General features: G+C 42.2%; 1 pseudogene; it reads right to left on the bottom strand.

The window, feature by feature from the left end:
- Nucleotides 1–10447: 10447 nt before the first annotated feature.
- LOC102442898 lies at nucleotides 10448–12896 on the bottom strand (annotated as a pseudogene).
- Nucleotides 12897–17219: the final 4323 nt, after the last annotated feature.

A 17219-nucleotide genomic window follows, 5' to 3' on the forward strand; every position in this document is an offset into this window, starting at 1 on the left:
AGACTAAAAATATTCAGTGATATAAGTGTTCATTATTATGAAGATATTAAATTATAAAAAAATACACACATAAAAGCAAAGCTCAGAAATATAGAAAGTAAATACTGAAAGAATTGGAGAGAGAAATAGGCAAATCAACTGTAATAGTTGCAAACTTTAATACCCAATTCTTAATAATGTATAAATTCACTAGACCAAAATCAGCGAAGTTATAGAAGATGTGAACAATGAAAATAAATAATAAATGGAAGAGTGACACTCCCCCAGCCTTAGAAGGGCATGGTAGTCAATGTTTTAGTACACTCATGGTTGAGGGGTGGGTCATGACACAAAATAAACCACCAGAAGGCAATGGAATTAAGAATGGACAGCAGAGGATGGAGATGATGACTGTCTTGTTAAAGTCCCAGAATTAGCTACAGAAGCAAGGGCTCATACTAACTTTCATATTAGAAGTACCTCAGCAAGAGAAAGCCACTGGAATCAATGAGGAACTACTCCCAGAACCTAATTAAATAAGTGGACTGTAGTTGACATTATGATGCACAGCCCAGATTTCACTACGAGAATGAACTACCCCCCGCAATAACACAATTATGAATGCTGTCAAAAGACATGTTCAGCTTTAAGTCCTATCTGCAGGTTGCTATGCCTTGGCTCACATTATTATTCCTTCCAGTGGCAGCCTCACTCAATGACTGATCGACATGGGGATAAAATGGCCTAGCTATCTCTTTCCAACTTGAAACCATTCTGATGGTCTATCTTAGCTGCAGAGCAACCCAAGAGTGCCCTTTGGGTTAGGAGTCCATGTCATCTTCTGCCTTTGCCCAATTCTTCACTTTGCTCTCTTCCACAGGTGTTAATCTCAAGAGAACTTCTCAAAATACACATCCTGATGACTAATCTCTGTCTTAGAATATGTTTCCTAGCACCTGGGAACTCACCTTGCCACAGTAAGGTGGGGAATTATTATTTTTTTCCTCATTTTCAATGTAGAGCATTACATCATCTTCTCCCATCAGTGGTCACAATTATGTTCCTTTTCATCTTTTGGCTCTTAGAAATGATAAAATGTTGCCCACCAGTTTGGCTTGGTGGAAGTCACGGTTCAATTTCCAGTCAGGTCACATGTCTGGATTTCATGTTCCATCTCCAAAAGGGGGCATGCAGGAGGCAGCCAATCAATGATTCTCTCTCATTATTGATGTTTCTATCTCTCTCCTTCTCCCCTCATTTCTGAAATCAATAAAAAATATATTTTTAAAAAACAGAAAAGGTGACATGCATTTTTCTGGCAATGTCATTTTTCAGGTCTCAGCTCATCTCAGGTTTAGCTCACTGAAAATGTTTTGACACTTTTATATACATAAGTTTTAGCATTACCAGTACCTTGAGCAACTACTCAGATTTCTTAGACATTTCATTATTTTCTTCCTCACTGATATTGTCTCATATTGTTTTCTCAAAATTCCTTGATACATTTTTGCATTCATTTTAAGCTATTGTCATATCTAAAGGCTGTTGGAATTGCATATTTTGTGTGACCATTTTGAAATCTAGTTTCTAATATCTTTTGAATCTAATATCTTTTGTTCAAGTATGACAATTCTTCACAATACTTTACTTGTCTATTATAGATATTAAAATGCAGCAGCCTATTCCTTTTAGGTTCTTTTACATTCTTTTTTCATTTCTGATCACATTAAAAGCAAAAAAGCAACATTTGTTGTCACTTCTATATTTAAAGAGTAAAACTATTTCTACTTTTCTCTCTGCCAGTGGATTATAATGATTCAAGATAAAAATGAGAATACATAACATACTTACATAATTAAAAAGTCATGTTATAAATCATTTGGTAATTTATTATTTTATTATTGTCAACTTGCCACAAATTATGCTTGTTGCAAATAATTTTACATAACTGTTTCATTTCTATATTTTAAATTTGTATATGAATACTTTATTTTATAAAATGCAAAATTAAAAACATTAAAGACTTAACTAGTGAACAGAGAAGACATATAGAGAAAATGATCAACATTTTCATTATTTTTTGTTGTTTATTCACCCATTATACATCAACATTTACTAAGTGCCTACTGGGTCAGGTGCTATTATAGGCACTGGGAATAGGGAAATGATAAAGATTTTAAAAATACAAAGAAAATCTCTGCTTTATTGAGTTTATAATTTTGTGAGGTGAGATAGACAATAAACTTAATAAATAAGTATATTTTTAGGGCATGGACTACCAAACATTTTACTATGAAGGGCCAAATAGTAAACAATTAGCCTTTGTTGGCTAAATGGTCTCCCTGATCCTATATAATAAAAGATTAATATGCTTAGTGTCAAGTCATCCAGTGACTGGTCCACTGTTCAACCAATCAAAGGGTAATATGCTAATGATATGCTAAGGCCACTCAACCACCCGCTATGACGTGCACTGACCACCAGGGCGCAGAAGCTCCGATCGGTAGGTTAGCTGGCTGCTGGGGTCCGGCTGATCGGGACTGAGCAAGATGAACAGGCCCTGGAGCCCTCCTGTGGTCCTTCCCTGGCTGGCCAACCTCCCGCGTCCCTCCCAAGCCCAATCATGCACTGGTGGGGTTCCTCGGCCTTGCCTGCACCCTCTCATACTCCGGGACTCCTTTGGGGATGTCAGAGAGCTGGTTTCAGCCCAATCCCGCAGGCCACTCCCTTAGGAGGACGCCAGACGCAGGGCTCACGGTTGGCGAGTGCTACTGTGGCAGCGAGAGCCTATTCCTATTGGGACTGATTGGGTGTGAGCCTGTGGCAGGCACAGCGCAGCTGGGTTGAGCAGGAGCCAGGTAGGGAGCTGCAGGTGGCATTGGACCCGCAGACCACCCAGAGGGGCCCCCACCTGTGCACGAATTTGTGCACCAGGCCTTTAGTAACTATATAAACCTGTCACGGAAGGGACAAAGTAACTACAAACAATACATAAATAGATAGGCATGGTTGTGTGACAATATAGTCTTATTTACAAAATCGGCAATGAATAAAAATTAAGTAGAATAAGGGTAATAGGGAGAGTATGTGCAACTTTAAATAAGGTGGTCAAATACTGGTCACTTTAAAGTTATGTGAGGATTTAAAGAAGATAAGTGAGCAAGTCTCTTGGATATCAAAAGAAGAATGGATGAGAGAACAAAGAACATGCGTGAAGAAATCTGTTAATTACTCAATTAAATGTGACATACCAGAGCTGATATTTCCTAAGTCTGTGCCATACAGTTGTCCTATTTTGTGTAATTTTTAAAACTAGTGTATATTATGTTCCAGTACTATATAAGTTATTAAATATTCAGATATCACCAAAATGTACATAAATTTGGAAATCTGGAAAATTTAAGTTCAGTAACAAATTATTATTTCATGCTTATGTTCTCTTTACATATCAGCTAATTCATAGAAATACAATTGTAACTATATACAGGCTCCTTTTTTAATATTTACAAAATATGGCAGTTTGGGGGAGTGCATAGCTCTATCGATATTATAGATTTTTCTCAGAAAGTAAGTTAAGATTGTTGCAAGAATACAATATGTGGAATATAAAACTGAAAGCAACAAATAAACAACCAAAAAAACAAAATGTATGTTATACAAAATATGGCAAAATGTATTTAAATTTTAAATGCTAGAATATTTTCACAATTTAATATTATCTTGGAGTATCCCCCCATTTTTGTGTCATGAGTCATTAGGGAAATATTAAGAATATCTATAACATTTTATACAGTTTCTACTTAAACACTGAGTAATGGGAAATGGTTACAAATATCCGTGATTCTTCCACAAACATAAATATACATATACACATACATAAATATAAATATAACTACAAATATAAACATGAGACAATGGAATATTCATAATTTTCCTATCACTGTATGTCTAATATAACTAATGTAAAACTAATGATCTGATTTTTTGAGCCTTGAGAAATATATTCATGAATATGCAGAAATTTTAAATTGTAAAAAATTCAAAGAAAAATCACTATCCCACTGTTTCATGTAAAATGATTATTCACACATTAATCCATATAATTTTAATAACACTGCCATGTGATACAAATTGAAGTATTAACCATACTTCACTGATGAATAAAAACTCTAAGAGGTTTGTAGCAAGTTAGTAGTGGATCTAGACTAAAATTCTCTGCTGTTTTTAACATATAGATCCTTAACTATTTCACTAATATTTACTTCTTATAATTTATGCTCATTACCATCTTCCAACATATTTCATGGAAATCAAGAGAGGAGAGATGGCTGGATAGACATAATTACATTATTAGATAAGAGTAAAGGTTACCTGACTTCAATATTTTAAATCAATAGAGATAAATGGTGGGGGAAAAAGAGCTGAGAGGAATAGGGGCAGAAGGATGAGTCCTGAGCGGTCAGGATGCATTTTTGACTCTCACATGAATGAGGATAGATTACTATTTGAATGGGGGAAATCCAGAAGGGTTAGGTTAAACTTCCTGCAATGTATAAGGCAGCTCCTACCTACAAATTATGTCACCCAAACACCTAATAATACCTCAAAAATGAGGTGTTTTTTTCCTAAGAAAAGTTAATGAATGTATTTCAAAGATTAGAGATTCTATAGAAAGTATTTTACAATACATGCTTATTTATTGCAATCTTTGACATTTTTATAGTTCTTTATCATTCACTAATACTTTTCATAAGCAAGTACGGAACATATGGTTTAGGATTTAATCTCCTCTGAGTTTTTGGTAACTAAGATAACTAGCAATCCTTCTCTCCTAATAAATGAATAAATAAATAAATAAATAAATAAATAAATAAGTAAGTAAGTAAGTTATAAACCAGAAAGGGTTCCATTGGAGAATTATAGGATTCTATGAAATAGTAATCAGAACCATTTTTATCTGAGCCACCTCTCTCAGAGTGATGTATCAATATGTCAGACTCTGAGTAACAGAAACAAGAAAATAATGCTTAAAATAAGATAGAGACTCATATTTCTCTCAAATAATGGAATGTATATAGTTGGGCTTTCAGGCCAACTCAAATGACATAACTGACTTCCTGCTTACTTTGCCATCCTTAGGTTTCCATCCTCAAAGGAACCTCATGCTTTGAAGATAGCCACTAGGTTTCTCACCATCTCGTTTGCTTTTCAGGCATTAAGAAAGAGGAAAAAGAAAATGACATATGCCAGCTGATTTAAACCCCTTCTTATTTTGGGGTCCCAAGTTTCATGAATAAAAACTACCGTTAGAGCTCATTGGCCAGGACTTAGGTACAGGCTAGCCCTATCTGTATAAGGGACGAGAAAAGGCACTTTTCTTTGCTAGGCACATTCCATTCACAACAAAACCTGCCTCATGTTGGTGAGGAGGAAGACAAAAATCAATAAAGAATAGGCAAGTTGCAGTTTCTGTCACAAGAATTAGGTCAATAATTAGATAATTCAGAGGAGATGATAAGGAAAATAGAGCTTGTGGGATAGAGTAGGAATCATTGGGCCACTTGGCCTGGAGCTCAGGCCTTTGAATGCCAGGAGGCATGCAGGCAGGCAATGGCACTGACTGGCCAGGTCTGCCAGTGTGTTGATATGATCCAAGCAAACAGGACATTTTGGCAGAGGAAATATTGACTCTAGAAAAGATCATGTCTGAAGTGCTATTTGTGAATAGTTCAATTTGGAGTGATAAGGATCTGGTCCTGGACTCCCTGAACAGGTAGTAACTCGTCAGTGTGAAATATATTTCTAACTATTTTTTTCTTTAAAGTTTCCCTCCATTGAAAATTACATAAAATATAAAAACTGAACTTTTCATCCAAGAGTTGTATTAACTAATTAATAATTTGAGCATTATGAAAAGAAAATACATAAACACATTCCCCCAAAAGTTCTTTACCACCCATCCATATGTGATAATCTTGCACAATTTCAGACATCTAAGTAACAGCCAGAATTCAAACCCATTTCTGTCTCAGGCCAACTCTCATGTATTTACCCAGTATACTATAGTATTGCAATCTCTCTAGGATTTTGCTTAAGTCTTACATTAATGGATAGAAAGTGGATGATGAAAGGGTTCAAACTGCACTATTCACTCCTCAAACCACATGGAAAACTATGTTTAAATCTGAGTAAAGATCACTATGAATGTCATTAGCAAGTTTCTGAACAATTCAGACAGAAAAGTGACTTAAACCCTATGAGCATATTAATAAAAAAGGAGGTTACTGGACAAATTAAATATAGGAGGACTACGTGTGGAAAAAAATGATTAGAATTACTGGGGCTCATTCTAAAATACATAAGTTGGTGATATCTTTAGATAAATTGACTTGACCAATAAAAATCATCAAAGATAATCTAAAACATTACAGATACTCCAAGCCTTGGTTTTGATAAACAGTCTGACTAATTATCTGTACAAAATATTTCTTTTTTTGTTTATAGCAAGAATTCACATAAAAGATGTTGGGTTAACACCTCACATTTTCACTAGTTCTGATAATTATGTAATTTCATTTAACTATCTAGTTGATTGGCATTTTGGGGGCTCTACGGAGAACAGAAAGTTTGTTAAAAAGAAGTTTCCTTTCAAAGTATAGATATTCCACTGTCATCAGATTTATGTGGGTGCTTGGAAAAAATGCTGATCAAACCTACTAAATAATAATCTCCAGAGTAGATATCAGCGATCTTAATTTTTTTATGAGCTAACAAGATGATTTTAGTACATTAAATATTGAAAAATGTTATTATTGAGGGCTGCCATTCTTCTGTTACTTGTTCACTGACTGTATATGATGGCAAATGTGGCATTTAAATCTATTTATCATACTAACATGGAACCCTTGACTACTGAACCCAGATTAAGTATTAGAATCCTTCTACCACTATATTCCACAAAATTAATCAACTGGTATGAAACGTGTCAATGCAATGGCAATTTTTAACAAATACTAATACAATTTTATTTCATAAAATTACTACTAAGTACTTACATTCCCTTGGGTGCTAGTAGGAAGGTCTTAATAGTCCCCAAACTGAAGGGAATTAATAAAGATATAACTCATGTTTTCTTTCTTAGGAATAAAGGAACCTTTTTATCCCTAGACTAGTAATGAGCGTTAGTTAACTGAAACAGCAGTAATCAACTATCAACTAAATTCCCTTGACTTTTAATCAAAAACAATATTCTGAGTCTGAGAAAGGGAGACATTGTAGGCACAGGAGGTTAAGAGTTACAGAAAAATTGTTACAGAATAGGGATTTTGAGAAGCCAGGGTCATGTGCAAATCACAATTATGGGCAGCAGATACTAAGATTAAAAAAAAAAGTCTCCACAGAGAAGTGTAGAAACCTAAAACCAAGTCAAATATGAGTGACAAACCACCAGTTCCAGGCACTCTGACACATGGTTACTCCTCATATTACACTTCATTTCTTATATGTGGGTGCCCATAAGTTCATCTGTTTGATTCGTTGTTAAAATCATTTTTTTCAAGCTAACTTGAATAGATTTTATTTTCCTTACTACCAAACATGCTATTGAAAAAGACAAAAATTCATATGTGTTTAAGTAAACCAAGCACATAGAAAAGTAAGAGGTCCTTAGATTTCTCTAGAGGTAGAAGAATATTCAGTCTGAGTTATCTGGCCTACGCTCTGACTCTTTCTGGCTAGAGCGATAAAGGATGGCCTCAGGTTTAAAGTTACTGGGCTGTAACTTGGGAGAAGGGGTGCCAAAATGCGTGGAGGGCCTTAAGACCTGGCAAAATCGGCTTTTAATCTGTTCCCCAGTAGGAGGGAAAAAAGAAGTGCATGCAATAAGTAGTTTACTTAAATTTTTACACATTTTATTAAGTGTTTTGCTTTTTTAAGAGTAAGGCAGAAATCTAAGTTTTTCTTGTTATGAGAAGTAAACTGGTCTTTGTGTAGCCAGTAATTTTAAAAACAACCATGGTATTGTACTTGTTAATACTGAATTTGTCCTCATCTGGGTGGGTCAAAGGCTGCTTGAGCTGGTAAATTGCACCCTTTTCCAGGGTACTGCAGTAGGTGGGCTCTGAGGGCTTCCCCAGAGAGCTTGGTGGTCTCTGTGGCTTTAGCATTTTGGAAAAAAGGCTGAGATCAAGTTTCACCTCTCCCGACTTTGGATGCAATGCTGTGATGCTGGTGCCCATGGAGGGACATGTGTGGATGTCCACATGCTATTTCTGGCTTGAAGACAGAGGAGGCCACATGAAAGGACCAGAGATTGGTCTTTGGGAACTGAGATGATCCTCCCTGGTAGCCAGCAGGAAAATGAGGACCTCAGTCATACAACCACACACAACTGAATTCTGCCAACAACCTGAATAAGCCTGGAAGTATTCTTTTCCAGAATCTCCAGATGAGAGAGTCCAGCCTGGCTGACAATTTGATTATGACCTCATGAGACCTTTCACAGAAAACACAGTCAAGCCTGTCTGGCTTCTGACCCACAGCACCGTGAACTAACTAATAAATGCTTGCTCTTTAAGAAGTAAATTGATGGTAATTTGTTAGGCAGCAATTGAAAACCAATACAGACATCTGGCACTGCCTCTTGGCACTAAAGCTGTAGCTTCATCTAAGGAAACCTCAACAGCCTAGGATTTCGGTTTGATTGGATAAATTATGTGGTAGGGGAGGGAGTGAAGGTGAGGTGTAGGGAGTACTGAAATGGATTCAGATTACCCTGCCCTGGTGTGAAATAATAAGATATATCCTATATAATAAAACCCTAATATGCAAATCAACCGAATGGTGGAACAACTGGCAGAACGTCCAGTTGCTATGACATGCCCTGACCACCAGGGGGCAGACGTGTCTGCCCCCTGAGAGGGAGGCGACCAGCAGTGGCGATTGGGGGGTGGGGTTTGCCAGCAGGCAGCACCAGGCTGCCAGCCAAGGTGGGTGCCAGCAGGGGCCCCCCCAATCGCCCCACCCCAGTTGCCACACAGATCGGCCCTGATCGCCTGCCAGGCCTAGAGATCCTACCCTATATATTGGGAATAGTCTCTTAGATCTAAAAATTAAAATCTGGCAAGGCTACTCTAACACTGAAAAAACAGGGTGATGCAGCAATTACATGCATGGACTCTGGCTTGCACATTTTGTGGTCAGCCCTGATTCTGACACTTATAACCGTGTGACAAAGCCAATTACTTAACTTCTTTCTGCTTCAGTTTTTCTACCCATAAGATGGGGAAATAATACTACTGCCTCAGAAGGATCATGTTATGTACTACTTTTTATACTCAGGGCAAAAAAATGTAGCTGCCCATACAACAGCAAGATGCCTTTCACCTGTATGAAAAGTATGGTCACTGGTGCATGCAGCATCCCGGATTGTGAGAGGGATGTCCGACTGCCAGTTTAAACTGGCAGTCAGACATGCCCTGAGGGTGCAGGCCAGGCTGAGGGACCCCCCACCATGCACAAATTTCATGCACCGGGCCTCTAGTCTATATATATAAAAGCCTAAGCAACCATTATGACAGAATGACCGAAACAACCAGAACGACTGGTGGTTACGACGTGCAGGAGCTGCCCTAGCCCGCAGGCCCTGATCACTGATAGGGCCTGCTGGCCAATCTCCTGGTTCCTCCCCAAAGCCAGCAGGCCCCAATAGGCCTGACACTTGTCTGCCACTGTGGCAGTTGGTCCCTCCTCCCAGCTGCCAGGCCCCGATCACCTGATCAGAGCCTGCTGGCCAACCTCCCGGTCCCTCCCCCCAGCTGGCAGGTCCATATCGCCTAATTGGGGCCAGGCCCTGGGCTGCGATGGGGAACCAGGGGTGGGTGGCAGTGGATGCAGGTGGCAAAGGGAGGGGGGAGGGGAAGCGGGGAGGCAGGGAACCTGATTGGCCCTGATAGCAGTCCTGGCCTAGGGACCCCCACCCATGCATGAATTTCATGCACGAGGCGTCTAGTGTGTGTTTGTGTGTGTGTGTGTGTGTGCGTGCGTGTGTGTGTGTGTGTGTGTGTGTGGGTGTATCTGCTCATGGTTCATGACTCAGCTCCTAAATCTCCTTGTAAATAATTATATTAGGAGAATCTTTTGTTCTAAAATTTAGTCTTTGATCCCAGTTGCTGACAAGGAGCTAAGTGATAGGGGCACCTGTCAGTGAACTCCTAAATCCCTTGGGATTTCCTTAAGTGTCTTTTGTTCTAATGTGGTGACTCTTGGTAGGATGCTGTATAGGGCTGGTCAGGAGAAGACCAAGGCATGATTAGCAGGTTGAGACTTTCAGATTCACCTCTCATTCCTGAAAGGAGAGAGGCTATAAATGAAGTTAATCATCCATCATGCCTATGTGATGAAGTCTCTATAAAAATACCCATAGTATGTGGTTCAAAGACCTTCTGAGTTGGTGATGGGACACCCCAACTCAAGAAAAAGCTCCTGCACTCAGGAACCTATGTACATCTTTGCCTGGCTGTTTATCTGTGTCCTTTCCCATAAACTGGTGAATGTAAACAAAAAGTTCCCCCATTAATACAAAGTTCATCTCCTCAGCTGAATAGTGAAAGGTTTCAACATCTCTCTCCTTCCTGATTTTTTTTATGACTCTTCTATGCAGCCACAAATGCTTTGTTTGCAGATTTCATCTGGATAAAGGTATTTCCTGATGATGAGATATCTGGTGATTAGCCCTGGTAATTCAATGCCTTGTAAAATTTGTGAGTTTGAATATCTATGAAAAACTCCCCCAGAAAATCCAGGATTTCCTCAATTATCTTCATGTAGGGAAGACCTTAAAGGTATATACAGTCTCTAACGTTTACATGGGGCAAAAATTTCTGAGGTAGTACTAAGATAATAGGAAGGATTGTAGTGAAATGAGAAGGGCTGAGGTGAATTGATTAGCACCTGCTGAACTTCAGTTGCTATGCTCCTGAGCAGTTTAATGTCTTTTACCAAAATCCTTATGCTTCCTCAATGTGTTCTGTGCATACTTCTCATAAGAGGACAAAATATCTCTTGTTGGCTGGTTGTCTAGTTAGGTAACAAGGAGGATGCCTTCCTCCCCCCTATTTTAGAGCAATGTTGTCCAAAGAAGGCCACCGTCTTATCAGCTGTGGCCATGAAAGACAGCCCCACCTGTGGACAAGGACTTGGTTTTCCTTGGAGAGAAATTGGGATACCTCACTGGAGGTACTACCAGCAATTTTAAGGCAATCTTTGCCTGTTGCTTTGTAAACCTCAATGTACTGGCTTTCCATGCAATGTGTGTGCCTCTGTAGTGCTAGGTATCTGTGCTTCTCACTTACAAACCTAAGCAGAGCTTCTCCATTTTTTCAGATATGGGCATTCAGACGCAGTGCTGAAACTCCTTTGGCAATCTGAGTCCTTTGAAGAATTTTTCAATGTCTTGATCCACATGCTGCCATGATAAACCTGGAACCCTGATTACAGTGTTGTCATCAATGAGTTCTATTTTGATGCAAGTGCCACTTTGACATTTGTCATTTATTCTCTCTGGATCTGAACATTTGTGATTATTAGGCTGTGAAATCACTACTAAAATTGTATCCCCATATCTGCAACTTGAGAGGCTCCACACAGAAGGCTGAGTTATTCTCAAAATTTAAACACTCTCATTGCTTGTAGCATCCAGTTTATCAATATCAGGTACACCAGGACAACACTTGTTGAATTATTTTTGAAGATCAGAAGAGTAATAGGAGCATACAAGCAATTATTCTCAGAAGTGTCAGGACGCAGGATTTGCCTGACATGAAGTACATCAGTACAGAAATAGGAGGAGGCCTCTACATTGAGTTCAGTGCATTGCCGACTGGTTCAGCTGTCCCAGGGCTCAGTCTAGCTGTGATGTCAAGTACAGGCGTTGACCTTATCTTAGTTTTTTTCTTTACAATCCTGTGTCAGTTCCAAATGATTCCATCTAGCCAGTATTTTGTGCAACTGTTCCACCTTAATGATGGCCAGGTCCACAACTTTCCATATCAGCAGGATCAGCTGCTCCTCATGCAATCCCAGCTTGGCTACAGTGTACTGATTCCAAAAAGGATCACCATGTAATATGGAGACACTGTCCCTCATGACAGTGGGGGGGATAGAAGAGGAGTCAGGAGGTGGTAGGATGGGGTAGAAGTGAGAACTAGAAAACTGTGCTAAAACCTACTCTAAGAGAAACAGAAAGTGCTCACCTCACCCTAGCCTTTTGACTCACCTGGTGCAAAAAACAACCACCCACCCAACTCCACACTGGTTCTCCACACCCTGGGCAGGAAGTGTGCAGCTGCCAGCCTCAGAGGACCTGTGCCAGACAAAGCATGTGGCACAGCTGCTGGAGTAGCCATCCTCCTTCCAGCAGCTTGAGCTCTGGCCTCCCTGGGCTTCCTCAGGGCCACCTGGCCCAGCTGCTACATCTTTCTAGGCAGCCCCTTCAACCACTTCACAGTGCCAGACAAAGGCAGCTCAAACCCCAATTTGAGCTTCTGGAAGCTGGTGGGGCATTTGGACCCAGTGGACGCAGTGCTGGTGCCTCATATGGACATGGACAGTGTTCCCAGCCTCGTCTGCTGCAGTGCACACAAGCTGTTGAGTAGGATGAGGTGCCCCACCAGTACAGGCTCCAGGGAAAAGAGGCTTCACAAGCTCATCTCACCCCACCTGAGTGTGGTTTTCCCCAAAGGCCACGGGAGCAGCTGCCTCATGACTGGTGCGAAGTGAGGATCAGGTGGAGCTGACCTGAGCCCTCTGCAGGGCTGAGCATCACATCCCTGCCCCTAAGCAAACCCACCATCCTCTTCCAGAAAATGGGCCTCGGCCTGATGCATCTGTGCTGCTGTGCCTGTCTGCACCGACTGCATGATGGCCCTCCTGTCTATCCTGCTGGTATGGCACCCGCAGGCCCCACTAGAAGATGGTATGCATGTTATTCCCACCACCTGCCGCCCCATTGATGGCCCGGTCCACCTGCAGCACTTGAGATTACTGTGAGCACCTGCAGTAATCCTCCAGGACCTAGTCCTAGAGACCTCAGTGAGCTGGGAGCGAGGAAAGCATCGGTTCCCAGGGCAGTTCATGGAGAAAGGCGCCCTCCAGACCTGCCTAGGAGCACCCGCGGGTGGCGTGCAAGGAGCTGCCAAGGTTAGAGACCCCTTGTAGGGCTGAGAAAGAAGACAAGTCCCCAGCAGGTAAATCCTGATGGCCCTCAGACCCAGCCCTGGGAGGTGAGCCAGGTGGGCTCCGCTGTGGATGGTGCCAAGAAGGTAGGTGCCTCGGTGGCCCCAAGCAGGGCAAAGTGCTCAACACACCCATCTAGGGTGTTTCACTGGCAAATGGCCGGTAGACCCTCCCCCCAGCTTCTAGAGTGGAGGGGCTAACTCCCCACCACATGCCGCCTGGAGAGCAGCCTGAAGCTGGGGTCGAGGCTGCCCAAGAAGACACAGAAGCTTGGAGAAGAAAGCTCTGGAGACGCTGCCGGCCACCAGCAGCTCCTGGCAGCGTCCAGCCCACCGGAGCCCAGTCAAGGGCAGCGGGCAGCTGTTGCTGAATCTGCTGTGGGTTGAGAGGTCAGGTTAGGCTGGACATCTCGCCCACGGTGACCACAGTGACCACACTCTCGCTGCCAGCCGAGATGGGCTCCTGCACTCCACCAAGGTGGGCAGGTCCCTGTCCATGTCCATCGAGCAGGTGCCACTGCGTCCACTGCAGCACCAGGCTGAGCCTCCCCGCAAGGACGCGAACCTGTGCGTGGTGTTACCCAGAGAGCAGGGGCACCGCAAGGCTGTGCCCATGGCGCCGGCACCCAGTCCCCCAGCCGCTCCAGACAGCGGTTCTGGTCCCAGGAAACAGCGGGCGCCCTGGGACCCAAGGAGTCACTGTCCACGTCCATCCGTTGGCGGATCCGAATCCACCTTGTCTGACTGGGACCCCCTGCCCGCCGCCTCCAGCACCATGGACTCGGACCAGGACACCAAAGCCTTCTGGCGCCTTTTCTGCGACACACTGCCGGCCTCCCCAACTTCCTCCAGCCTTTGCGCACCCGCCCAGCATAGGCAGGGTGGGCCCCGGGATTCTGCGCCCTGGGAAGGCCCGACGGACAAGCCTGGGTTGTACCCGAAAGTCCCTGGCACAACCCAACCCCTGGACTGCCACTCTCAAAGCCACTCCAGTGACCGCTGCCAAAACGAAGGGACTGGCTGATGGGGGCCTGTGGCCACCCGCCCCCTTCTCTCCAGTACCCCCCACCCCACCCCCTCACACACCCCGCCTACCTGCGCAGGGAGGGGCGGAGTTGGCTGCTGGCCTGGTGGATAAATAGTTCTTCCCGAGGGTGCAGGGTGCCTGCGTGCGCTCTGCTGCGTCATCAGCTGACCGCGCCAGGCCTGTGAGCCTCCAGCAGGCTGGAGGCTTGCAAGTTGCAGTTGCGTGGGGTACGTGCCCTCCAGGTGACCCTGATCCTCCCCAGGTGGCCACGCCCAAGTGGTAGGAGGAGCCACAAGCCCAGGAACAGAGGAGGGACCTGGCGCTGGAGGTTTGGGGCAGCCACAGCCTTGGGTCCTTGCAGAACGAGGCCTCCCCCACTTGAAAGGTGGAGTTCTATGCCTGACACCCACCCAAGGAACTTCCCAGAATCTGCCACTCTTTGAGATTCACCGGCGTCAGAAATAAACCAGGTACTCATCTCAAATAATAATAATACCCCTGCCCCCAAATGGCCACAAACCCTGTGAATAGGTTACATGGAAAGAGGGACTTTAAAAGTGTAATGAAGGTTAAGATTCTTGAAATGGGGAGATATTCCTGGATTGTTAAAATGGGTCCAATCTAATACAGATGGACAAATGTTCCTGGTTGTGGTCACCCCGAGAGAAATGTCGGTTTCCGGCTTTGAAAGATTCACCCTAGAGCCTCCAGAAAGGAACGCAGCCCTGGCAGCACCTGATGTTAGCTCAGTGAGACCGTGTCATACTTGTGACATTTAGAACTGGAAGCTATAAATTTTAGTTATTCAAAACTGCTAAGTTTGTGGTAATTTGTCACAGCAACAACAGGTATAATTTACCCATGGTCTTTAGGCGCTGGAGCACAATTGAATTTGGCATTGAATGCAGGTGATAAACACTGAACTGTACTTTATCTGTGGAAAGTAAAAGTGTATGACTAACGTTGCACAGAAAAGGGGAAGTCATCATGGACCGATGTTCTTTGTTCTTTTACTATGCCGCATCTGAATAGTCTGGATAAATCCAGGAAAAGTTGGATATGGTTCCTAGCTTTAAAGTATAAAACACTAAAGGAGGACAATACACCTCTTCTAAGAATCAGCATTTTGGAATGACTAGGAACCCAGAAAGCACCAGGTAAGCAATTTTGGAATGTCTAGATCAGCGGTTCTCAACCTGTGGGTCGCGACACCTTTGGGGATCGAACGGCCCTTTCACAGGGGTCGCCTAAGACCATCGGAAAACACATATATATATTGTTTTTGTGATTAATCACTATGCTTTAATTATGTTCAATTTGTAACAATGAAAATACATCCTGCATATCAGGTATTTACATTACGATTCATAACAGTAGCAAAATTACAGTTATGAAGTAGCAATGAAAATAATTTTATGGTTGGGGGTCACCACAACATGAGGAACTATATTAAAGGGTCGCGACATTAGGAAGGTTGAGAACCACGGGTCTAGATCGTGTGGTGTATAACATATGGCAGCAAATTTCTAGTCGGTGACATCATCCATAAGAAAATTCTGGATTTCAATGGTGTTTCTTTAGCTTGTGCCCATTCCATTGCTATGGCTGGTTGAATAGATAATATATTCCATGGCCCTCTCATAGCAGTCTAGTACTATTTCAGCAGAAATTATTTTATATTGCTTGATATTAAGAATATTAATTGGCACATATCCTCCCTCCCCTATCCAAACAGAACTCAAAAATTCTTAACGACTGTCCTGCCCCCAAATTCAGGAATGGGCCTTAACTGGCTTATATCAATTACTATGTCTAGGACGTACTATGGTGGTTGGTCAGTGTATATATGTATGTAGTCCAGTCTGGGACAATGAGACATGTCTTTCTAAAGACATCTGATTTTGCTACCTAGTTCTATAACACTCTGAATGGTAGAAAAATTTACCAATAGAAATTTAGAAAGAAAACATAAAATATTCATCATTCAAGACCAGAAATAGAAATTTTAAAACTTTATTTTGGAGTCAGAAAAATCTTAAGGTTCTATACTGATCAGTATTGTAGGTGTTAGAACAAACTGAACAAAAATTGTGTGTGTGTGTGTTTTGTTCTAAATACTGACAGATATAATGGAAAACTAAGCTGGAAATGAGAGTAGGATGAATTACATATTGGCAGGCCAAGAACATTGTTGTTAACTAGAAAAGAAAAGAATAAATGCAACAACAACAAAAAAGTGCATTTTTAAAGACATAAGAGACCAATGGAAGCAGCAACGACCAGATGCACTAAAATTCCAGAGAGAGAAAAGCCCTTTGAAAGGAACTAATGATTGCCAGCTATTTTATTGCCTCTGGGAACTTGCCAGATATTGGCACAAACTGTGTTTCTGTTGGCCCTAGTAAATAGATTTCACAGGGGAATGAAGAAACAGCAGAGATTTTGACCATCTTACGGAGCCAGCATCACAGACTGGAAACTAGATGTTCTCATTATACATTTCCCTAAAACAAATCACTCCAAAATTTAGGCCTAAATTTAGATTTAAAACAATAGTTATTTAATTTTCTTATAATTTTGTGGGACATGATTTCTAGATAGTAACCGTTGGGTGATTCTGGCTCAGAGTCATCTCTCAAGTGGTTGAATTAAGATGTGATTAGAGCTGGGGCAGGGCAGGGATGGAATAACAGGACTGGGTCTCTCTCTCTCTCCGTGTGTGTGTGTGTGTGTGTGTGTGTGTGTGTGTGTGTGTGTGTAAGTCTCAATGTACTCTCCATGGAATAGTTTGGGCTTTCACATGATCTCACTAATATGTGGAATCTAATAAAATAAGCTGATGAACAAAATACATCCAGGCGGGCCTGCGTGGCCCAGTGGTTGAGCGTAGGCCTATGAACCAGGAGGTTGGAATTGGATTCCAGGTCAGGGCACATGTCCTAGTTGCAGGCTCCATCACCAGTGTGGGGTGTGCAGGAGGC

This window comes from Myotis lucifugus, unplaced genomic scaffold (genome assembly GCF_000147115.1).
Source record: "Myotis lucifugus unplaced genomic scaffold, Myoluc2.0 scaffold_187, whole genome shotgun sequence".
In the NCBI taxonomy this organism is placed as follows: Eukaryota; Metazoa; Chordata; class Mammalia; order Chiroptera; family Vespertilionidae; genus Myotis; species Myotis lucifugus.